Raw genomic sequence first — 24,682 nt, 5'->3', positions numbered from 1 at the left:
ATTGCATTGTACGGATATACCACATTTTATTTGTCCGTTCATCAGTTGATGAAATTAGGGCTGTTACCACTTTTTTGGCTATTATGAATAATAGCCATAAACATTTGTGTACAAATTTGTATGTGAACATATGTTTTCAATTCTCTTGGGTATATACCTAGGAGTGGAATTGCCGGTCATGTGGTAATTCTATGTTTAGTCATTTGAGGAACTGCCAGACTGTTTACCAAAGTGACCACACCATTTTACAGTCCGACCTGCAATGTATGAGAGTTCCAGTTTCTTCACATTCTCGACAATACTTGTTGTTTTCTGCGTTTTTGATTGTAGCCATCCTAATGGGGTAAATTGGAATCTCATTGTGGTTTTGATTTGCATTTGCCTGATGGCTAATGATATTGAGCATTGTTTCATGTGCTTAACTGGCCATTTGTATATCTTCTTTGGACATTGCATTATTAAAATTTTTTTTTAATTTAGAAAATTTCAAACATAAGCAAAAGAAGAAAGACTAGTGTAATAAATGCCCATGTACCCATTATCCATCATTAATAATTATCAATTCATGACCAAACTTGCCTTATTTACTTTCCTGTCTTCTGTTCACTAAACCAGTAGATCATTTCGTTCATAAATGTGTTAGTATATATCACTAAATGACAATGGCTTAAAAAGAAAACCATAACTATAATACTATTATCATGTTTTAAAATTTGATCATATTTCTTAATGCCATCAACTATCCTGTTGGTGTTCAAATTTTCCTGATTTTCTCATGGATTGTGTTTACATGTGGATTGTTTAAATCATGATACAAATACAGCCTACACATCTCTTTTAATCTTTAACTTTCTCCACCTTTTTTTCCTTCTAATTTATTTGTTGAAGATCCTTGTTCATTTGTCCTATAGGGTTTCCCACAGTACAGACTTTTCTGAAGGCATTCCTGTGGGGTCCATTAGCATGTTTTTCTGTCCTCAGTATTTTCTATAAATTGGTAGGTAGACCTTTGACTCATTCAATTTTTTTGGCAAGTATTCAACGTAGATGGCAAAATTACTTCAATCAAAAGGTACATGGTTAGCTCTCTTTTTTGTGATGAGAGTGATAAGTACGTTCAGGTGTTATCAATCTACATTATAAAGTTACCCATCAGCTTTTCATCTAATAATGTCAGCAGCCATCAGTGAGCATAACCTGGATCCCTAATTTCATTAGACGTTAGTGAAATGCTTATATTCCAATTCTGTCATTCCTTCTTCACTTAGGAGCTAAAATCTATCTAAAAGATAAAACCGTCTCTTATCATCTCTCTGGTTAGCCTAAGGCACAATTCAGACAGGAAAGACAGGGTAAATTCTTGTGGTTTCCCCCCCCCCCCCCCCCCCCCCCCCCCCCCCCCGCTTTTGTTTACCGGTGTTCAGAGTAATGATTTGGTTCTCTGTCATCCACCAAGGGGGATCATTGAGGTTCTCTCTTTTTTACTTTTTAAAACAGTATTATTATGGATTCATAGATTTTAATATATTTGAGGGGCATCAATTCATTGCTGTTAATATTGTTCTTGCTGCTCAGTTTGTTCCATCTTTTGATAGTTAGAACTTCTTTGTTTGCTACGGAGTCCTTTAGACATGACCCCAGTAGACTGTGACAAATTCCTTGATTTCTAGGATAAAAGATGTTCTGTCCAGGGGCTGGCCCAGTGGCACAGCAGTTAAGTTTGCACATTCCACTTCGGCGGCCCAGGGTTCGCTGGTTCGGATCCTGGGTGCAGACATGGCACCGCCTGGCAAGCCATGCTGTGGTAGGGGTCCCACATATAAAGCAGAGGAAGATGAGCACAGATGTTAGCTCAGGGCCAGTCTTCCTCAGCAAAAAGAGAAGAATTGCCAGCAGATGTTAGCTCAGGGCTAATCTTCCTCAAAAAAAAAAAAAAGTTCTGTCCTTATCTCATACATTTCCTCCCCAGTCCTAGAGTCAGTCAGTTTTTCAGTGAGCTCTGGCTCCTTTAAATGGGAAATGGTGTTTAGGGACCAAAGTCTAGGTGCTTAAAGCTGCTTATTGTTACTAGATTGATCATTGTTTCCTGGCCCTTTCAGTGGACAGAGCTAGGAAATACATATTTCCTTTTAAAGAGAAAATGAATCATGAGTTTATACTTATTTCCATTTCAAATTTAGGAATATTTTCATTTTTACTGTCTTTCCTCTTATTCTGAAAAGCTTATTTCCCAATGACACTAATATAATTATAAATACATACTTTGCTACTACATGTCTTTGATAATATCAGATAAAGAAAACCGATATTGAATTTATCAATATGGGTACTGAAAATAGTGTAAGATTTTTTCTTTTTTTTTTTAAAGATGGGCACCTGAGCTAACATCTGTTGTCAGTCTTCTTTTTTTCTTCTCCTTCTTCTCCCTAAGCCCCCCAGTACATAGTTGTATATTCTAGTTGTGAGTGCCTCTGTTGTACTATGTGGGATGCTGCCTCAGCATGGCCTGACGAGTGGTGTCACATCCATGCCCAGGATCCAAACCAGTGAAACCTTGGGCTGCTGAAGCAGAGCCCACGAACTTACCGCTTGGCCACAGGGCCAGCCCCCTGGCAATGTTTTTTTGTCTTTAGAGTGGATTCCATTAAGCATAGATAGTCAAGTTTCTGTGTTTAAGTTCACTTGAAATGATTCTTCTCTGCATAATTAAATATATTGTCAAACTTTTGCTAGGTAAGAAGTGGTTTCTCAGCATGGTTTTAATTGCATTTCTGTGTTCATGTGTTTAAGGGCCATTTACATTTCTTTTATGCACTGTCTGTTTGCATCTCCTGCCCATCACTGTTGGTCTTTTAATTCCGTATTTTTAGGAAAGTTTCACCCACTTTTACTTGGTCTTTTTGTGCTTACGGCGACATCCTGATAAATAAGTCAAAACCACCAACTTGCAGGCCTAAGGAATCGACAGGAGCATTAAAAGTCAGATAGCAACAGACAGTGGTGACAGGGCTGCAGGCAGCGGTTTTGAATATTTGGAAGACCTTTTCTGGTGTCCCCTCTTCCCCCACCCCTGCCTTCTGGGGACTCTTAGACATGAGAAGGGGGAAGGAGACGCACCTGAAGTCAGGCAGGTGAGAATTGTTGATCCAGTGGGCTCAGTGGCAGTATGTTAACAAAACTCACAAATTGGTGGAGCCCAAGGAGCCTTACCTTTGCATTACACTTGGCTTATATGGGGATTCTTTATTTTGACTTTTAATTGCTTTCTTTTTGGCAAATTCCAAGGTTTTAATATTTCTCAGACTCTGGGATGCAAACTGCAGGTCATTTGAGTTCTCATTTTGCCTGCCTGGAGAACACATAATATGAAATTGGCTCCTTATGAAAGAACAGAAATAAATAGGAGGAAATATAAATTGGATATAGCTCTTTATACTGCACTTTTTAAAAACTTATTTGAGGTCTGCCATGTTGACAATGCATAACAAATGTCAGTGAAGACCATGACGTTGCAAACCTGTAACTCAGAACCAACTGACCCGAAAGCCGTGCTTCCTCCCTGTTGGAGTGATTGTGAGTGTGCATAGACTGGACAGAGTTGTGTTGTAACTACTAGCAAAACTCAAACCTAGTGCATTTGTGACCCCATGAAAGGCATGAGCCCTAAGTTGCAACTTGGAAGGAGCTAATTCACTTGATGTAGAGAAAATTTTAAATGTACTGACCAGTTTCCAATTCTGAACTATGTGCTAATGTAGAAGTTCTGAACACCTCTGGAATTTGAGAACCAATTGATTGTTTAGGACAGCAAGGAAGATAAAAAGCATGGTCTCAAAATTATACCAAGTTTGAAGCTATTTTTTCTATTAAAAAAATTTCCCCCATATTTTCAGAACTTGCCTTACAAACTACCTTGGTAGGTAGTCGGATCTGGTTAAGTGCAAAATTAGGTTTGAGGGCCAAAGAGGCCTTTCTAAGCTCTGTCAGGTTCTTAGTTCATTTTTGAGTTCAGCTAATGCTGTTTCCGTGGCCCTCTAACCATTAACTCATCTATGCTCAGGATCATTGAAGCTATAAATCCACGCTATTCCTAAAGTGTAGCTGTGTGTTGCAAAAAATAATTTTCCCATTGTCATTAAGAGAACAAATACCATGGGAAATTTTTTCTAGAAGTCGACAGTGGAAGAAAGGCATTTTTCCTCTAGTTGATACAAAGGCTGTCACTGCATAGAATGGCCTCTCTTATCCTTTTGTACATTAACTAAACATAATTTTCAAATATAAAACTTCCAAGAGGAGCATAATTCTGGAAATGGCAAGATTATAATTATGTGCAGCATAAAGGATAAATTTGTACTTTATAAATCATGGATATTAATATTCAGCAGGAGCCTAATTCACAGTCAAACTTGAAATAACTGCATTGTTAAAAGTAATTGAATTTGGACTTTAGAAGAAATTTTAACAGTTAAAGATTATTTTTGTGGGGAGGGCTTTTGGCTATCTGGGGCTTAAATTTGCATTTAGGTAGGGCTATTTTCATTGTTTTTCGAAACACTTGCGTACATTAGTTTAGACTCATTTTTCTCAATTCTACTATCCGTCCCTCGCGCCTCTAATCTGTCACAAATGCCTGGTTATTTAACTTTTCATGTATTTCTTAATCTCTCTTTCTTGCTGTTTCTACTGCCACTGTCTTGGTTTATGCCACCATTAACTTTTAGCCTGATTCCTGCAGTGGCCTCTACATGTCCCACCCCCTACCCGAGTCTTGTGCTCTGCAAATCCATATTATGCAGCATCGAGAGAAATCTAGTTCATAGGTGAACTCACGTTACTCCTCTTGGTGCCTCCTCAGTATCTACAGAGATGGAATTTACTGGGCTCTGAAGGGCCCCGCTTGCTCTGGGTGGAGTGAATGGGTCCAAATACCTTTTACTCTTGACTAACGGTGAACTTTTTCAGTGAGCTTTGTTGCTGATTTTCTAAAGGGCGTTGCTTTTTCAAACAGGTATATGTTTAAAAATTATAAATGCTTGAATTTTGAGATCCTGTGGCTTGGCTGGCTCAGAGGCAAGAGCTTCCCTGGTTGGTACTTCTAGAGCTCTAGCTTCTTCTCATTCCCTCAATGAGAGTTTTGGTGGTAGAAAAAAAGGGGCTTTGGGATAGACCTGACTTCAAATCCCACTCAGCTTCTTTCTTAGGAAGTAATTTGATGCATGTTATTTAACCAGCTGACGCACTTCAGCTCCCTGTTCTGTGGGCTGGATTATGGTGAGGACTGGCATGTGGTAGACACTTCATTACTGACAGGGTGCTGGTCTTTGAGATTTTCAGTGGATCTAGCGGGAGGTGGGTTGCAAGGACCTCACAGTAGAGATGGTCCATAAGAAGTGTGTTATTCCTTGAAGTAAAGTCTGGTACTGTCACCCTCAAGTACATGCATAGATCACAGGTTAAAAGGTATCAGAAGCCTTCAGAGTGACTCCTGCAGATCCACACAAAGCTAGCAGAGGCTCTTTCTTTGATACGCAGCCTAGGTGGTCTGCCTGCAGAGTGGAAGCTGCAAATCACAGAAGGGTAGTTTATTATGAGTGGTGGTTTGAGAAAGAAAAACCCAGCTGGCTTTAACCTTTGCTTTTTGTGTAGCTGGATGTCCACAAAAGATCACAATGAGATCCATGTAATTTTCATTCGAAGTCACCTTTTGTTTGAAAAACACTGTTTCACCCCAGGAAAATTCTGAACCCAACCCCATGGTCACATTCCCATCTTGGTTCAGGAGCAGCCAAAAGGAGCGAGCCACTCTCAAACCAGAAATATTCTATCTGCATTGAGAAGCATTCAAGATATAATGACGTTATTCCAAAATGGAAAAATACCACAAGTACCAGCCTAAAACTCAAATGCCTGTGCAGAAGCCATGAAAAAATAAACATTGCAGTAATGGAAGGGAGTTAACCAGAGTTTCTAGATGCTTAGATAGAAAGTGCTAAGTATAAATCAAAGTGAATCTCTATTTGTGCAGCTGTTAGGACTAAGGCATGTTGCTTATATTGAAAAGGAAAAACAGAATTCATACCACTATGACAACTGATTATATTTAATATCTGCTCCCATAAAAACCTTATTAAGATTTCAGAAGAGCAGAAGATTAAGTTACCAGGATTAAAATTATTTTTATCTGAACAAGAATAACAGGTATTTAAAATGTGAACTACCAGATCTGATATATCTGGCCAGATGCTCTCCAACTTTTTAGTTTTATTTATTTTTTTATAAGGAGCCATCTGCTGTACGTGGAGGTGCCTATTAACTTCTCCAGTAGAAAAAGAAATTAGCATCTGAAGACACAAAGCCAGTGAATTGTGAAAGAACACAGTTATGAAGACAAAATTAAAAAATCCTCTGACACTCCAAGGACCAATTTAATAGTGTTCTATTTAGAGAAATTCTGTTTGCAAAGCATATATTTTCAGTTATTTCTGTTAAGGTTACTACTAGCAGCAATTTCAGAAGTATGTTTTAATAGATACTGTATTATGTTGCATTTAATGAGAAAGAGTTCTGAATCACAACTCATCTGTTTCTGGAGCTCACTTGCTTGTCCTTATCTCCCACCTCAAGTCTTGATGACCGGTCTGGGACGTCACAACAGGCCACCTGGAAATAACTGCGCAGTTAGAAACATAACATCAGTGTGAAAGGAATAGGTAAAATTACTTATGGATAACCAAGTAGTTTTTGCAACTATAAAAATGGAATTAGGAAAGCATATTGTGCTCCACATTTATGTTATCTATATATTTCCAAAGCACTTTGGGTCACACAACATCTCTCATATTACAGAAGAGATGAAAAGTGAGGCTGCGGATTTGGGAGAGTTTTCTAAAAATGAAAACCACAGCAAGTGCTCTAATTTACATATATTGGTTGTTTGAGGTAACATAGCTTTTTCCTGAGGCAAGCTGAGTTAAAGCCACATGCAACATTCTTTTCTCCCTCTATGTTGTATTAAATATATTTTTAATCTTGAGCTTAAAAAGTTCTAAAATTGGAATTTTTCTGACTTTTATCTATAATAGGATCTTAATAACGTGGAATGTTTTAATATGCACTATGTGATAGAAACTCTTCGTTTTTGGTGGAAATTTTGCTGAGTTGAGATTTGACCTTGCATTAGGAAAAAAAGTGTAATTAATTATTGCATAGTCATTGCTTAACTTACTAAAACAGATCGTTTTCAAGCACTTTAACAGAACGTATTTATATAGTCACTTGATTATTTTATTTAGTTTAAAGTAGCGATTGAGAGTATAAAGTCTGAAGCCAGGTGATCTAAGTTCAGATCCTGGTTCTTCCATTTAATCGCTCTTGGACCTTGGGCAAGTTACAGAATTCCTCTGCCTTGGGGCTGGCCCCGTGGCCGAGTGGTTAAGTCCGCGCGCTCCACTGCAGGCGGCCCGGTGTTTCGTTGGTTCGAATCCTGGGCGCGGACATGGCACTGCTCATCAAACCACGCTGAGGCAGCGTCCCACATGGCACAACTAGAACGACCCACAACGAAGAATGTACAACTATGTACTGGAGGGCTTTGGGGAGAAAAAGGAAAAAAAATAAAATCTTTAAAAAAAAAAAATTCCTCTGCCTTGATTTCTTCACTTGTAAAATGGGGCAATAACAGTACTTAACACACGGGCAGCTGTGGGGAATCTTATCAATTAATATCTTTAGTATAGTGTTTGGTACAGAATAAGCACTCAGTAAGTTATGATGTTGTAGCCTCCTTGGAGTTAATATCTGACTCAAAAGAAACGAAACTGAACTGAAAATATTCTGTAATCTGTTATATTCACTAATTCTTTTTGAAGATATCATTTATTACTTAAATGTTAATGTATGTTTCTTACTCATCGATTAATGTTAATGACAGGCTTAAGATCAAGCAATAAAAGATAGTTGCTATTCTTAATTTTCTTCATATTTTCAAATTAAAAACTTTACTTGTGAACAAACAGTGTTTCTTCAAATTTTCCTGAAATATTTTTGGAAGAATGAATTGAACAACATCTTTAAGTGACATTTACCTTTATTCGAGCAATTTTTTTTCCATCTGAAATTGAATTAATTCTCACAGTGAAAACGCAGCTGCTAGTTCCTCTAATGCCTAAACGTATCAGAGAGGTCCCTGTATTAATTATTAGTATATATTTCTCATCATCTATAGTTGACGCAAGCCGTGAATAATTTACTTACCTGTCCATACCAGCTGTTGGAAGAAACGGAGATGTGAACAAGTAAAAATGAGGGGGGAGGGGGATGGGTCAAAGATGGTAAGTGCCAATTTATCTAAAAACATTTCATCAACCCTTACTATTCATCTGGGTTCAATGTAAATTCCAGGGTCTGGAGTTAGAGGATGTTCTTTATTGGTTGTTTGAGTTTAGGCAGGTGACAGCTTCTCTAAATCTCAGTTTCCTCATTTTGAAAGTGGACATGATGGTTGTACCATGGAGCCTATGTAATGCTAATAGTAATTGTAACTGGAATTTACTATGTCATACATGCTAGGTGTTGTGTTGAGTGCTTTACATGCGTCATCATGTTTAATCTTCTCCAAAGCCCTGTGAGGTGGGCACAGCTACCATTTCCATTTTATGGAAGAACAGCCTTGAGGAAGGCAAGGAACTTTTTCAAGACTTCTCTGAAAGTAGAAGAGCCAAGACTCAGCCTGGGTCTGCCTGACGCTGAGGTCGGTGTGCTTTGCCTCTGTAACCTTTATGAACCGTCAAGTGCCTGGGAAAGTTTAGTTGCTACAATTCAGCATTTAAAGCATTTGCTGCAGGTAATAAAAAGAATGTGTGAATTTCCATATATTGCTTATAGTCTATAGTTGAAAGAAGCCATAGCATGATTTAGCAACTACTTATAATCAAGGGTTCTATTTTTTGTATGTATATAACAGAATTGTAAGGGAACTACAGAGAGATTTCTAGATAATAAACTCAAAATTACCCAGTTTGATTGAGGGTAATACTTGCTGTTCCATTGATGGCCTTGTCACTTGCGGGGTAAAGCATCTGGTGACTTGCCAGAATTTTCCAGTTGTCGTATAAAATAATTTTCACTAAAGTTATGCTCTAGATTTAGGAATTTTGCTTGGTTTTGTTTTTAGTTAAACATGTACCAACTTAACCTGTGAAGCCGGAAAGAAGGAAGTTAATGCTCAGCCTGCGTTCCTCCCATGACTGGCCCCTTCACCAGGAAACATTTTTTGAAATGACTATCATAAAAGCAATGTAATATCTATAAATAAGGAAATGCTTAAAACATGTCTAATTGACCAGAAAGATCTTTATTTTGAATGTAAAAATATCAAAACTTTTCTAAGAAGAAATTCTATCCTCAAGTAGTTAGATCCTACTAGATTAGGTTTCATTCAAACAGTGAAAGCCTCATTATAAAGGGAAAAAAAGGTTATTTCCAGATGGTCTTTTCAATTGATAGTTCTAAAAGTTTTTTTTTAATTTGTTTATTTGGAATTTGGAGTGTATGTTTTCCCACAAAATACTTCATAAAGACTAGTTGGATCTATTTAATGTTTGGTGAAGTCTCACCATTGTGTTATCTTGGTTTTGGTCTCGAGAGTAGAAGACTGTGTGGGCTGAATTGTGTCCTCCCTATGTTCATATCTTGAAATTCTGGCTCCCAGTCTCTCAGAATTTAACTGTATTTGGAGACAGGACCTTTAAAGAAGTGATTAAAGAAAAAGGAGGTCATTAGGGTGGGCCCTGATGCAAATGACTGGTGTCTTTGTAAGAAGAGATTAGGACACAGACACACAATTGGGAAGACCGTGTGAACATATATGGAAGGAGACAGCCGTCTACAAGTTAAGGAGAGAGGCCTTGGAAGAAACCAACCCTGCCGACACCTTGATCTTGGACTTCTAGCCTCCAGAACAGCGAGAAACTAAATTTGTGTTGTTTAAGCCAGCCAGTCTCTGGTGCTCTCTGTGATGGCAGCCATGGCAGACCAGTACAAGGACCATGTGGTGCGGGAAAAGTAGGCCTGGCTTTAGGCTAAAAATGCAAAAATAGAAGAAGTTTGTCTTTAGTCCTCTTTCACGTTTTGTTCCCTCTCTCTCCTTTTCCCATTGTCTTCCTGCCACTCTGAGTTCCACTCTAACCTTCTTCTTAAATGTGTTGGTCTAGGAAGGATCTGAATTCTCTCCAGAGCGCTCCCTGTGCCTTAAGCTCCAGATAAAGTTAAGAAATATATAATGTAAGTGGCTTCGACCACACATCCTAAAATGTGAGCGCCTGATGGCCCCTTAATTCCCTAAATATGAGTTCCATGAGGGCACAGACTTCATTTAGTGACCATCGTATTCCCAGAGCCAAGAATAGAGTCTGACATGTGGTAATTATGTCAATTAATATTACTGAGTGAATGTCCTATTTTAAAAGCCAGAGTTGAACCCAAAAGAGTCTCTTACTGCAGGAATTGTAGGCAGCATAAGCAAGTAGAGTAAAACATTTCCAGCCGTCGGGACTATGTTCCCTTTTTGTGGTTGTTGGGCCTGGGGGGTGGGGACAGTAGCAGTAGAGCCCTGAGAGCCTGCTCCTGGGGCTAGCCCGTTCCACTATTGACAGTTTCTTATTTCTTCCCTGTTTAAAAAATCTCCTCATTGCTTTAGTTCGTATGGGCTCCCCTGGCATTGCAAGCCAGGTCTCAGCTTTTGAGAAGGGGGAGAGGCATGGGGCAATGAGGGAGGAGACGGGTGGCCTTTGTGCATCAGGGTCATTTGTAAGGTGAAGGTGGCCTCAGTAATTTTCACCTCCTCATGTGTGTCTGCAGTACTTGAAAGGGATGATGTGAAATGTGAGAGTAAGAACAAGTCAATTTGGAATGCTTCTATAACTGGCCCTTCCAGACAGAAATAACGGTTGTGATGGGAGGTGTATTATTAGAAAATGACAACAGGCTCTGAGCACTCCTCTTGTCCTTGTTCACTATTCCAGCCCTCCCCTCCACTTGTGGAATCCTTTTTGGTCAACCTTTTAAAAGATGGAGGTGAAGGGGCACATGAGGTAGGAGGTAAATAAAATTTTTGTTTATTTTATTTATTCAGTAAACGCTTATATAGCACTTACTGTGTTCCAGGCACTGATCCGTTCATTTATTCTTTATACTAACCCTATGAGAAAACTCTGGCCAGAGCGGTTCTTGCTCTGGGTCACGGGGTGAGCATGTGGAAGAGTGGGGATTTGGACCCAGGTTGTGTGGTTCCAGAGTGTGAGCTCTTAACATGAAAGAATGGATAACAGCTGGGTACTTTGTGGAGCGTGAAGAAAGGGAATTCCAGGTTTGGGAGAGAGATGTGGGATATAAATGAGCACAATTTGGGTAGAAATGGGGGAAATAGCTTATTATCATATTGAATTGACCTGTGATTCATCCTGTTTTATAGCCCTCTTCCCTCTTCTACTGTGGTCACGTTAACACTGTAGTCACCTCAGAGGGAGCGGGGTTTCTTGAAGAACCAGAAAAGAAAAAAAAATAGAAGGAAGCATTTTCTGGAGGCTGGAGGGGAGAGACACAGCCCAGGAAAGAAAGTGATGTTGGGCCCCGGAGGGCAGGGTGGTGTAGCGTCAAGTTCCTAGATAAGAGGTTGACCCTCTCTGAGTGTTCTTTGACAAATGGAGGTGATGATATTTATCCTTCTCCTTTCGAAGTTGTTGTGAAGATATAACAGGAAATAGAGCATAGAACTTAAAATTGGAAAGACTGCAAGCTTAACAAATCCAGTAATTTTCACGTAACTCAGTTTTTCAAATGAAGGTGAGAGAGTCGGACGTAGTCACTCTGTGTCTAGTGAGCGTGACCTACTTGGCTCGCCCCCTCTTCACCTGCACTTTCTGTCCTGGAGGGCAATCCAAGGATTCTTCAGAGCGTAGTTTCAAAGCATAGTTTGAAAACCACTTCTCTGAGTCAACCTCTGTTCAGAATAGGAGGAAATTTAGGCCAAGAGATGTTCAGTGGCTTTCCTGCAGTTGTTCAATGATATTTCCACTCTCTGAGGGTTGTGTCCCTCCTGCAAATCCATCTCCCTCTGAAAACACTCTAAAAAAGTTAAACGATCATATCAAAGTAAGCACTTTTGCTTTAATAATACCTGTCATTTATTATGTTGGTCTAGTGGTTAAGATTTGAGGTTCTCACCACTGCGGCCTGGGTTTGTTTCCCGGTCAGGGAACCACACCACTCATCTGTCGATTGTCATGCTGTGGTGGCTACCTGTTGCTGTGATGCTGAAAGCTATGCCACCAGCACTTAACATACCAGCTGGTATTCGAAAGGTTTCAGCAAAGCTTCCAGACTAAGACTGGGAAGAAGGACCTGGCCACCCACTTATAAATAACTTGGCCGTAAAAACCCTATGAGTGGCAGTGGAGCATTGTCTAATATAGCGCCGAGGGGAGAGGATGTCACAAAAAGACCAGGCAGGGTTCCACTCTGCTGTACTCAGGGTTGCTAGGAGTCAGAATCCACTCAACAGGCACTAACAACAACAATCATTTGCTAAATACTTCCAGTGCTTTTGGGCAGGGAAAGCTTCACAAGTGTGTGAACCATGCAGTTGTACAAGTCCCACACTCAGAAGTGCCCTGTTCTTGGTTTTATGCTTTGCTGTGGCCATCTTGAAATTTTTAGTAGTTTTTGAACAAGATGCCCTGTGTTTTTATTTTGCACTGAACCCCACAAATTATGTAGCTGATCCTAGCTCCTCGTGTTTATATATCTCATCTCATTTAATTGAACTATCCTCAAGGTGTGGATATTATTATCCCTATTGTACAATCAAGGACATTGAGGCTAAGAGAGTTTCCTAAAGATCACATGTGTTGTGAAGGCCCAAATGAGGAATGTAGTCATGAAATGTTGGCTTCAGAAGCCCACTGTCTTTCCATCTTAGGCTAGTGCTAGTCTAAACTGAGACTGTGCTGGAGAAGGGGAAAGAAGCAAATGGTAAATCTTTGTTTTGGGGAATGTAAGAGCTGCTAAAGTACTTAGCCTGGCTGCTGGGGGCCATTTAATATGGATAAATACCCTTTAATTTTTAAAAAGGCTTAACTTGATTTTTTTTTTTAAAAGTTGTTAGGAGACTGATTTATATAGGACCTTTATTCCACAGATCTGGTGGCTGACCCAGCAAGCATGATGTTGTTTTCTTTACAAAAGGAGAAGCTGAGAAACATTTGTAAGAGAACAGGTTTTAGTTCAGGCTGTGAATTGGACCAGGTTTAGGATTAGAACTCCCTTGTGCTTGCTTTTGCTTCAACATTCAGTTCATGTTTTTCTTTATTTTTTCACATATAGGCATGAGACAACATAGAGGTTTTGGAATTGTTTTGATGATAAAAGTTGTAGGAGTAGAAAATATAATTGCTTGGTATTCCTGTGTTCACATCTATAAGAACCTAAACTTTTATGTTCAGTCTCTTTTTTTCCCTCATTATTTCAAAACGAGAGTATAATTTTTAACATGTTTTCATCCAAAGTATTAGTAAATTTTTTTTATAGTTACCTGGGGTAGAAAATAGGAATTTTCTATCAAGAGAAAATTCTTAAAGAACTGAGAATTTCTGATTCTAATATTCTTGGACCACATTATGGCCCAAGTTGTAGTAATATCTTATACTTGTGTAGTGCTTTTAGTCTGTAATGTGTTTTTATACTGGTTATAGAAAGAAGGATAAAACAGCAGAATGGAGGAAAGAAACGATGCTATCCAGATATTCTGACAGAACATGAGGAACACTAAATGAGGGTTCTGCAAAGCAAGTGTACAGAGAAGGAGGGTGCCGCACAGAAATCAGGAGTCCAGTTTTTCAGCATCTGCTTCATCCATTCAGTGAATGTTTATTAACTCTCTCAAAATACTAAAGAAAATCCACTCCCCTTTAAGACTCCAAATTAGGCTGCAGTGGCCCTATCGATAACTAAAATTGCAGATTTATAACAATACCATTTTTCAATTTGAATGGTACACTTCCAAAATGTTCTAACCAAATAAACTTCTTTGATCAAGTAAATATGGTGATTTTCAAAAGAAAAAAAAGAACAGGGGCCACCCCCATGGCCAACTGGTTAAGTTTCACGCGCTCTACTTTGGTGGCCCAGGGTTTTGCTGGTTTGGATCCTGGGCACGGACATGGCACCGCTCATGAACCCATGCTGAGGCGGCATCCCACATAGCAGAACTAGAAGGACCTACAACTAGAATATCAACTATGTACTGGGGGACTTTGGGGAGAAGAAGAAGAAAAAAAAGATTGGCAACAGATGTTAGCTCTGGGCCAATCGTTTTTTTAAAAAGAAGAGAACAAAAAATTGGAACAATTTTCTTCTTTATCTAAACTGTTGAACATATTTCCTTAGAGACTTCTCAGAAAAGAAGCCATTTTCAAGGGACCACCAGAAACACTTCTACAGAAGAATTGGAGCACAGAATTCATCCCTGTCACTAATCCTCACCTAAGTCCTTGAAAACTCAATTAGTGAAGTTCATGCCCAGAATCTGTCAGACGAGTTGTAACCAGAGAGTGCTAATGGCTCAATTCTTTAGTTATCAAAATGTCACTTCGTATTAAATGTATGAACTCCAAGTACCCATATGCTAATTGGATTTATTCCGTACATGTTGGCCATGATCATTATCACACTAAGTATGAACTTTACTGAACGACTCTATAGATTCCCTTTAATTCTCCAAGTTAGGATGGCATTAAGTACCACCTTCCCAAGGGTATTTTAACTTCTAGCTCAACAGCATAGTTAAAGTAAAAGCTGAAAGTTAGAGAACAGGCTGAAGGAATGGGAAACAGGTAAAAGAAAAATCCTAATAGAAATAAGTGGTGTAAACCAAATACATAAAGTATTGAGGATGACTATAAAGATTTTATTACCTAGAGATTGAAGTTATCACAGTACTATAGATTTCTCTCAGTCAGACACATCTAAATTTATTGCCACATAATAAGTGCCCTCACCCCTGTTTAAGATCTGAGGGAGGAAGACAAAAGAGTAAAATAGCTTCATCTACAGGAGAAATAAATGCAGACGTTGAACATTGAGTAACTCTCCTATTCTTTAAACCAAATGAAAACATACCTAAATTTGCATCCTGTTCATAGAATAACAGAACACATTTGGAGGTGGTGTGGTGTGTGTGTGGCTTCATCTTCTACGTCTGGAATGTACCAGTGCCCACCTCTGCTCCTTCTGGGGCTCAAAGACAGGCAAAGAAAGCAGCTCTCTGCTTCCCAATGAACGGCTTTCTCTGTCTCTCCCTTTTAAGGCAGAGAAAGGCAAATAAAAGTCTCTTGGGTTCAGGGCCTATGAAAGTGGCTTTAGGGGAGCTCTGCAGAAAGCCACTGAAGCCAGCCTCAAAACCATGGAAGGACCAGTATTTACACTTTTTGTGTTATCTCCGGTAGCCACAACTATTGGATATGGGGATGGTGTTGGGAGAAGACATTTACCAAACAATTTTAATCGTTAAATAAAACATCTGGCATTCTTAATAATTTTTTTCAATATTTTAATATACCTGGAGTCTCCCAAACTGCAAGTTCTTCACTTTTCTCTTGCCTTCTGAGAGGCTGTGTTCGGCAGGTGACATTCTAGGTCTTCATGTGTAGATTACAGCTCTTTCTCATAGATTTTTTTCCCCTAGGATTTGGGGATGCAGTGGAGGTGGGGGTTTGGGGACAGAATGCAGAGGTGAGCCTCGTGAGGGATACACGTTTATGAAGAGTAGTGTGTAATAGTTCTTTGCCTTAGCTTTGTAGATCAGTGGTACTGATGGGAGGAGCTAAGCTCTATGCACAAAGGCCAGAGAGCAGCACCTTCCTGTACCCAGCACGTAATGGGATCAGCTAGAACGGAACAGCCGCTTGTAAAAGGTAGCCTCCTCCATGCTTCAAACCCGTTCAGCTCGGTGCTCTCAGCCGGAACCTCCTGTATTGCTAGGGAACCGTGACTGTTTTTATTCAATATTTTACTGCTTTTCCTTCCAGGAGTGGTTGTGGCAACTTTGACATTAAACACAAGGCGAAAGTAAGATGTTTAGGAATAAATCTGAACAGAAGCCCCTTGTGAAGATGCTGCATTGCACATGAGCCAAGCTAGCGCCAGACACCACAGTTTTCTTGGCCATTGAAATTTTAATGGCCAGCCCTGGTGGTCTAGTGGTTAAGATTTGGTGCTCTCACTGCCACGGCCCAGGTTTGTTTCCCTGTCAGGGAACCACACCACCCATCTGTCACCTGTTGGTTGTCATACTGTGGCTACTGTGTGTAGCTGAGATACTGAAAGCTATGCTGCTGGTATTTCAAATACCAACAGGCTCACCCATGGTGGACTGGTTTCAGTGGAGCTTCCAGACTAAGATAGACTAGGTAAAAGGACCTGACCATCTACTTCCAAAAAAATTGGCCACGAAAACCTTGTGAGTAGCAGTGGGGCATTGTCTGATACAGCACTGGAAAGGGAGAGGATGGTGCAGAAACCTGGGCAGGTTTCAGCTCTGCTGTCCACAGGGTCACTGGGAGTCAGAATCCACTCGATGGCACCAGCAACTAATAATTTTAACATTTGCTCCATAATGTGCAAAAAAATTTTAGGAATATTTAGTATAAATCTATCCAGGGCCAGAGAGAGTGAGAAGTCTGGACGCACATTCTTGGCAGACATGTAGGGAGGAAGGAGGTCTGGTGCCATCCACCTAATTTCTTCCTTTGAACTCTTGGGCGAGTGCACAGTTGATCTTATCTGTATGCAGTGCAGACCGTTGTCATTATTCATTCAAATACATGGGTCTGATCTTGCTAGCAAGATTAAATGCTTCACCATATGCATTTTTTTGCTTGCTTTTATGTTCTTTGTTTGTTAATGAATTCATTCTACTATACATGCTTTCAGAAAAAGAGAAGACGAGATATAAATTTGTTCATTCATTCAGTCAATTCGGCAGAAACTCATTGCATAGCAGGTATGTTTGTTGTGGCAGGAGATGAAAGGCCAAATGTCTGTCTTCAGGAACTTACGGTCAAATTAGAGGACTTTTTAACTAAAAGGGGAGAAAGTAAATACTTAATGCATATTTAATAATCTATTAAAGAAAATAAGCCTTGTTATGGAATCATGCCTTTATCGGTATTTCACGTCCTGCAAGATTTTTCTACTAAGATTATAGAATGTTTTTATATTATCATATTCTGTCATAAAATTGAACTGATCCTGAGTTTCAGACAAGGTGCTCAGCCTAACCTTGCTTCATATTGCCGTTGTTCTTCTGATTTAGATTGATTGAATTTATTTGTTCTCTTGGCAGTGGGTTTCTTTCCTACACAGTTTTTCTTTACTTTAGATCCAAATTTTCTAGAAAACCTGCTGGTCCCCAGTTTCTCCACCTGGCATCAGGTGGCTCCATGTGGATAGCTCCCAGTCTGAAAGAGTCTTTACCTGATTCTGAAACCAGGATTCAGGCTTGGTTTGGCATAATCCTCAGAAGAGTAAATGCTTAATGGGAATAGTTGCCTTCCGCTCCCCTCTGGACTGTTGGTTCTACCTGACGTGGTATGTTTTATATGATTATATAACATTCCATAACCCTTATTTCTGAAGATGGGAGAGACTGGGATGGTTGACAGGCATCATGAAGCTCTAGAAGTTTGGTTATTCATAGCATCTTCCATGCACTTTTTCTGTTCCCTTTCTCAATAAACAAAGGGCTCAGTGACAGGGGAGACACTGATGTCCTAACCCCAGGAGCTCCTCTCAGGGGGCGTGGGGAGGAAATGGGGAAAGGCGGTGGGGAGAGAGGCTCCTCTGTACTTCGAAAGACCCATCTGAATTCACTTTTTCTTTCGTTTGACTAGAGATGGTGAGGGGAGGATGTCTGCCACTGTTGGAAGTAGGATAAAATATGAAACATGATAAAACCCGAAACCAGTACTTAAGTTGTGAAATGTAAGATGAGGTTCTGTTTTGCAACAATGTAAAAGTCATGAATAGTTAATTAATTTAGAAACGAGACACATTGGAAAGCTAAGAGAGTAACATGGGGGAAGACAGGCCTGCTGCTGCCACATTGATATCCCTAGATGGAGTTGTCCTGAGCGATAGGAAAGGATTCTGAATCAGAAAAAATTGTAAGAATGTATATTTTTAAAACACAGTATTTTAAAAACTCAATGAAAAGCAATTTTTAGAATTTTTAACATCCTGATTTTTCACTATATTGAGAATTTCTTTGATAATTTCCTTCACTTTAGTAAGTATATTGCCCTGCTTTCTATGTTTTTCACATAATAAATCTAAATTTTAGTTGAATTAAGCATTCTTCAGAGTAGGAAGGGAAAATGTCTAATTGCATGTGGTTAGCATATTTTGGGTGCTTGATTAAAAACTATAATAATATCATCTTATAATGTGTAGAAAAGACATATAGAAAACTAACTGAATAAATGAAACTAATGAATAATCAGCAAATGCATATTAAAAATCTGGCTTTTACTGTTGCTTTAAAGGAATCTCACAGTCATGTATATATTTACAAATTTGACTTATCCTCTGGGATCCATAAATCTGGAGATTGTGGATCTATAATTTATTATGTTTTATACCTTAGCCATGTGTGAATTTTCTGTTAGTTGCCTCTCTTTTCTGACAGCTACTTCTTGAGGCCTCTGGCTTGTGAATGGGCTTTGAAAACATTACCATCCTATGCAGATAATTAAGACTCAAATCATTAGTATTTTGTTCTCCAGAAATGGCTTATGAAAGTACTACAGGAAGAATAATATGTAATTGTCCTTACCAAATAGATTCTTTGCATGGCTACTTGTTTCTTAGTTAATGCAGTTAGGAAATGGCCGAACCAAAGCCATCAAATGGCTATACTCAATCAATATTTCTTTCCTTTAATACTTTTATTATATTTTTAACAGTTCCTTAAAACTATGTCAGCAAGTTCAGATCAGACTTTTTAAAATAGTAATTCCTGAACCTGACTTTGTGTTATAGTCGGTTAGGGTGTTTATTAAAAACACAGACACCGAACTCAGTTCTGAGGATGCTGATTCAGTGGGACAAGGGCAGGGTCCTGAGTCTTACTTTTAACAAGTTTCCCGGGTGATTTAATGACTGGTCCATGGACCAACGTATGAGAAACTCCAATTTCAAGAACATCACTATCAGGGAGCAAAAACAAGCAAAACCCCTTGACTGACAGCTAGTGTTGTAGTTGGGTGGTTCAGATTAGGCTCTCCCAAAGCAGCTCATATTCCCGCATTGAGGAGAGAGGAAGAGCGTATCTTGTCTGTTTGTCCTGCTTGTCTACTGAGGTAAAAAAAATTTGTAAAATACATCTTTTTTCTGTTTGCTCTTTGTCATTTTGCCTTGATCAGATCAATGGGGAGAATTTTTAAAAGTTATAAATAGGTGTATTTCAGACCCTTAACTATTTGTTGCCTATAACACAATTGAACAAAGAATAAATATGTTGATGAATTTCTTATATTCTGCTCATTTTAGAGTTGACAGTATGTTTGGTTTCTTTAAAATGTACACTGATTTTTTTTATGATCAATATATATGACAAATACCTTAAATCTGAACAAGTTTCCTTATAAATAATAAAACAACAGCAATAATGAACTTTGTTTATGTGATTTCAAATGACAAAATCACTGTCTCCTATGGAATGGTGGCAGCACGGCAAGAATCATCTTTGCCTGCGTGAGCTTATGGGACTGTTCCATATGTGGGTTTGTCTCTAAGGTTTAATTTAGAGTTGTCCAAGAAGTTCTATGTATTCTCAGTAAGGCTTATTTCTAAGATTATCAAAATATCTTTCATGTTTCTCTCATTCCCATCAGTCCTCTGGGTGGGAATATTGGTCTCGTGGTGAAATGGCGGAAAGAGGAGAAGCCCCCGTTAGCTCTGATTTGTTCTTCGTTGGGGTCCAGGCCGGCCTGGTTCCAGGGGAGAAGGGATATGTGCGCAGAGCTGCAGCCTCAGCCACTCTTGTTCAGGAGGAGGCCATTCAGTACCATGTCTGACCTCAAGGTTAAAGTCAGGATTATTTTGGTGCAGGATTGAGTGTACTCATGTGGGTTGCTGACTTTAGGGGTCTATTCCAGAATGATTCAGGGCCTCTAAGTCTTTGAACCTTAGGACACTTAGGCCCAGTTCCTAGGTTTTCTCTGACGTAGTCTGAACTGAATTAAAGTTGTGCTACAAGTGAGGTCAGAACCTAGGTTTAGATCAAATCTACAGCTATGATACAGATGCGATGGAAGGATTGATGGTGGTTCTGGTGTTGGCTTGATGGCCTTTGCTACTTCGTGGGAAATTGAAATGTGGCTTCTTAATCCCAAAACAAATCAAGGAAGACATACAGGAAGACAGCCGGGGATCCTTAGATAGTACAGTCCTTGGATGCTTTGGTGCTTTCCTTTTCTGGGCCACCAGGTGTCTTTGGGAATGCAATGACAGTTCAGAAACCTCTCAGCCAGTCTTGCCGCCAAATATGCCTTCTCTGGAACCTGAGTGATCCAGTGGTGCAGCCTGGTATGAACTTTCTCCTTGGAGCAATAGCCACACGTACAAATTTTCATATAATTTCAAGGGTAGGAAGAGGCCTGGTTAGGACTCCTGCTCAGTAGGATAGGATAAAGTAAAATAAGTTCCTTTCAACAGTTCGGTCCAGTGCCTCACTGATTGTAGATGCTCCATCCTTGCTGAGATTTAAATTTCTTAAAGCAAGCTCCTTACCTCTTGGGAGCATTCTGGGGCCTCTAACAGAGTGGGAACCCTGGTTAGGGTGAGGGGCTTTGGCACAATGCTGGCCTCCAGTCTTTCCTTTGATAAGTCTGCAGGCCCTAGTCAACAAGTAATGTAATCAAGCATACTGTGCCCATGTGCCTCTTGGTGCATCATGTGAAAGCACTTAATATAGTGTAGGGATTAGCAAGCATGGCCTGGGAGATTTATCCCCTTGCTGGATAGTAGGCAAGCAGTGTTTTATCAGACTCTCTGCCACTCTTCAGATTTATTGTATAAACAAAGACTTCTTTGGTTATGCTTGAGCTCTGTTTCAGACCAGACTGTGTATGTTTTGCAGTGAAATAGCTATGTTGTGCCTGTTTAAAGCAGCATAGTAGACTTGGCTGTTCATCTTTGTGTCATAGCACATGTGGTAGATTTCATTCAGAATAGCCACCTATGGCAGATGGAATATGAACAGCTCTTGGATGATGAGCCTTGGGATGTCAAAAGTTAAAGATGTTGATGTGGCCTGGCCATGTGTTTTCTATCTTAGACTCTAGAATCTAGAGTCTAGATCCATAAAGGACAAGGACTGTATCTGTTTATAGCACTTGCCTCAGCAGCGCAACAGGGGTATATGATACAAGAAATTCTCGATACTCTTTGTATTGAAAATTCTTGGTTTTATCTATCTGCCCTGTGCTAGAGCAGCCCACTTTCCTTTCCTCAAATCTCATTCTATTCTTTGCTTTATTTTTGAATCTGCCACAGTGAACAATTTCAGTATTAATTCATATTTTTAATCATATCACCTGTCTAATCACAGATCATGGAACAATGAATAAATAAGAGGGTAAAGGCGGAAAGTGTTATTGACATAGAGTACCATTCACCAACTTCCTGTGTGTGTGTGTAGCCCTGTAGAATACATTTGTTTTGTATTAGTCAGAGCTTTTGTTCCAATTACAAGCAAATTAATGGAATCTTGAAATTGTAGCCTGAGGATAATTAAAAGTCCCTCAGAATGAACCCAAATATTTATTTATTCATTAATTCAGAAAGTATTTATTAAGCTCCTAGTATGTGCCCAGCATTGTACTAGGCACTAGGATACAGTGAATGGACAGATGTGATCATGTATTCATGGAACCAAGAGTTTTGATAGAAATGTGATTAGACAGTTATTAAAGACAATGGGTAAGAATGAGCTATGTTTCAGGCGGGGGTAACAATATACTGGAAGGCTTTGAGAAAGAGAGCGAGAGAGTGAGAATAGCATATTGGAGAACTAAAAAAATTTCAGAATGGCCTGAATGTGGAGTGGGAGGAGGGGAGTGGTGAGAGATGAGGTTAAAGAGATAATCCTGGGCTCGCTAGTGAAGAGTTGGAAGCCCTTTTAAGGGGTTTGGACTTTATCTTAAGGCAATAGGAATTATTGTAGGGTTTTGAGCTAGAGAGAGATGTGATCAGAATTGCAGTTTCATAAAGATATCAGTGTTCTGGCTATGGCTTGGAGACTAGATTGGATGAGGCAAGAGTGAATGATTGTGTCATTGACCAGGGTGTTAGCACTGGGATGGAGAGGAGTAGGGATTTAAGAGAGATTTAGGAAGTAAGGTCAGTAAGACTTGGTAATTGAACAGGAATCAAAGATGACTTCCAGGTTTCTGGGCTCAGGCCAACTGGGCGAATAGTGATAGCATTCACTGAGAGGAAACATAGGGGGAGGATTGGGTTTAGAGGAAGGATGATGAAGTAAGTTTTGGACAAACTTACTTTGAGATATGTGTGAAAAAGCCAAGGGAAGATGTTGATTAGGCAATTGCGTTAGGGTCTAGACTTGAAGTGAGAGGTCTTGGATGCAGATGCCGAATGGAGAATATTGTAGTAAATCCATGGGAAATAAAGAAACAATCTGAGAAATGGTGCATGGCCTCCTGGTATGTAAAGATAAATTAGGGAATTAAGACTTACATACACTTGAGTCAAAGATGGCTCAGTGGCAGCTTGAGTGATGGAATAAATAGTCCCAGAGTTGGGAGGAGGACAGTTGATTAGCCTGGGGTAATCAAGGATGTTTTCAAGTCAGTGTAATCTTTCTAAAGTTGACCTCCTCACCTTCCCTGGCTAAAACTGTCAGTGGTCCCTCGTTGATCTTAGGATGTGGTCCAAATTCTTTAGCTTGGTTGCAAGGACCCGTTCTGATCTAGTTTCTCCTCAACTCTCAACTCTTCACCTTCCACTCTTTTTTCTCTCTCATTTTCCAGTGTGACACCTACTCATCGATTCCCCCAAACATGAAGCTGCTTCTCATTTCCGTGTCTCTGCCCATGATGCTCCTTACTGGATTCCTGGCCTGCTCTTCCATACCTTGTCTGACTGGCGGCTCCAATTGATCTTTCAAACAAACCTCTGCCCAGGCTCCTCTCCTTATGATACCTTCCCTCAGCCCAAAACGTAGCATTAATCCCTCCTCGCTCTACTTCTTTCTCTTACACATACCCCTGTGACTGCACAGAGAGCTTTTGTGGCTTGTTTTTTGTCTTTGTTTATGTCTCTGTCACCCCTTCCAGACTTATAAGATCCTTATTGACAGTCACCAATTTTCTTGTCATTATGTACCCCAAATCTAGCATGGTGTTTGGCACATACAAGATGCTCAATAAATTCTGACCTGGAATGATAATATTAAGCTTCAGGTGTAAGTTTAGGGTAGATGGCAAGAATATAGGAACTGTATAGAGGAATATATCGACTAGATTTTGTGTGTTTAATAGCTTTAATAGCACTGATTACAAACTCAGGGCTGCATACTTATTGTTAGCAATAATGATATTCATTGAGTCCAGCCAAACCAGTACTTATACACCTTTTGGGCTTCACGGTCTCCAGAATCATTTTGGTTCAAACCTTAGCTTTACTGCCCATTCTTCTGTCTCAGAAAGTTGAAATCCTGAAAGTTGTAACGAGTCTCAAAAGCCTGTTCAACTGAATTCCAGTCATTCATTAACCCCATCCATTTGTAGACAGTTACTGAGTGTGTCCCCAGGGTCCAGGCAATGAGGCTCTGAAGACGCACGTGGCCCTATCCTCGGGCGGCTTATAGCTTTCGGGGAGAGTGCCAGAGGCTTTGGTGTTAATAGCCATTATTTCTGCTCCCCATGAAGCTATTGTACCAAATAAACCAAGTTTCTGCTTCTGATATTTTCTAACTTCTTTCGGGTATTATTAACACATGAACTAAAAGTTACGTTTTTTCTTAAGGTATGCATATTTTTGAAGATTTGCTACTTTCTCATGTACTTTCATTGGGCCTTGGGTGGAAACATTTTTCAGAGGAATAATTCTTTCTAGTACTAAAATTCTGATACTGATATATAGTCATATAAGATTTGGTGTAGAGGTTTAAATTTATAGAAAACTTCTTCTTGACTCGATCTATTTGATCAAGCCAGGCTCAGCTATGTTAGGCTTTTCCTCTCAGCTCAGCTTTCCTTGAGGCTTCTTCACCCCATCCAGACTGTTTTTCTTTATTCCATCCCTTGCCGTTCCTGGCCCATAACTATAGAATTATTATACTGTTTCTTTTGATTTAAAGTGAGGAACTTGTTTGCGTCTTTATGATTATAGAGGAATTATGTTGTCTGCTGGGAGAAATGACTGTTGTGTTAAAAATGTCTGTGCTAAGTCTTGATAATAAAAGCAGTGTAGGCAGAAGCCAAAACTGCTCAATGTTCTTGAAACCTCAATTTGTGCCACTTGGAGAAGAAGATGATATGTTAGTGTTAGGAAAGCGTGTTTACCTCTGAGCTGCTTTGCCAGGTTGAAATCTACTGTGGTG

General features: G+C 39.6%; 1 protein-coding gene and 1 long non-coding RNA gene across 6 annotated transcripts in view; one reads left to right on the top strand and one right to left on the bottom strand.

The window, feature by feature from the left end:
- FRAS1 (Fraser extracellular matrix complex subunit 1) overlaps window positions 1-24,682 on the top strand; it is a 419,338-nt gene that overhangs the window by 30,691 nt on the left and 363,965 nt on the right. The window lies entirely within an intron of this gene.
- LOC111772876 (uncharacterized) overlaps window positions 6,412-24,682 on the bottom strand; it is a 43,960-nt gene continuing 25,689 nt past the window's right edge. Inside the window, exon 3 of the long non-coding RNA XR_002806986.2 lies at window positions 6,412-6,673. This is a non-coding gene — a long non-coding RNA (uncharacterized lncRNA). The remainder of the gene's footprint in view (window positions 6,674-24,682) is intronic.

Source organism: Equus caballus, chromosome 3 (genome assembly GCF_041296265.1).
Source record: "Equus caballus isolate H_3958 breed thoroughbred chromosome 3, TB-T2T, whole genome shotgun sequence".
Taxonomy (NCBI): domain Eukaryota; kingdom Metazoa; phylum Chordata; class Mammalia; order Perissodactyla; family Equidae; genus Equus; species Equus caballus.
The sequence above is the reverse complement of the archived record's forward strand: the minus strand, read 5'-3'. Positions and strand labels throughout refer to the sequence as shown.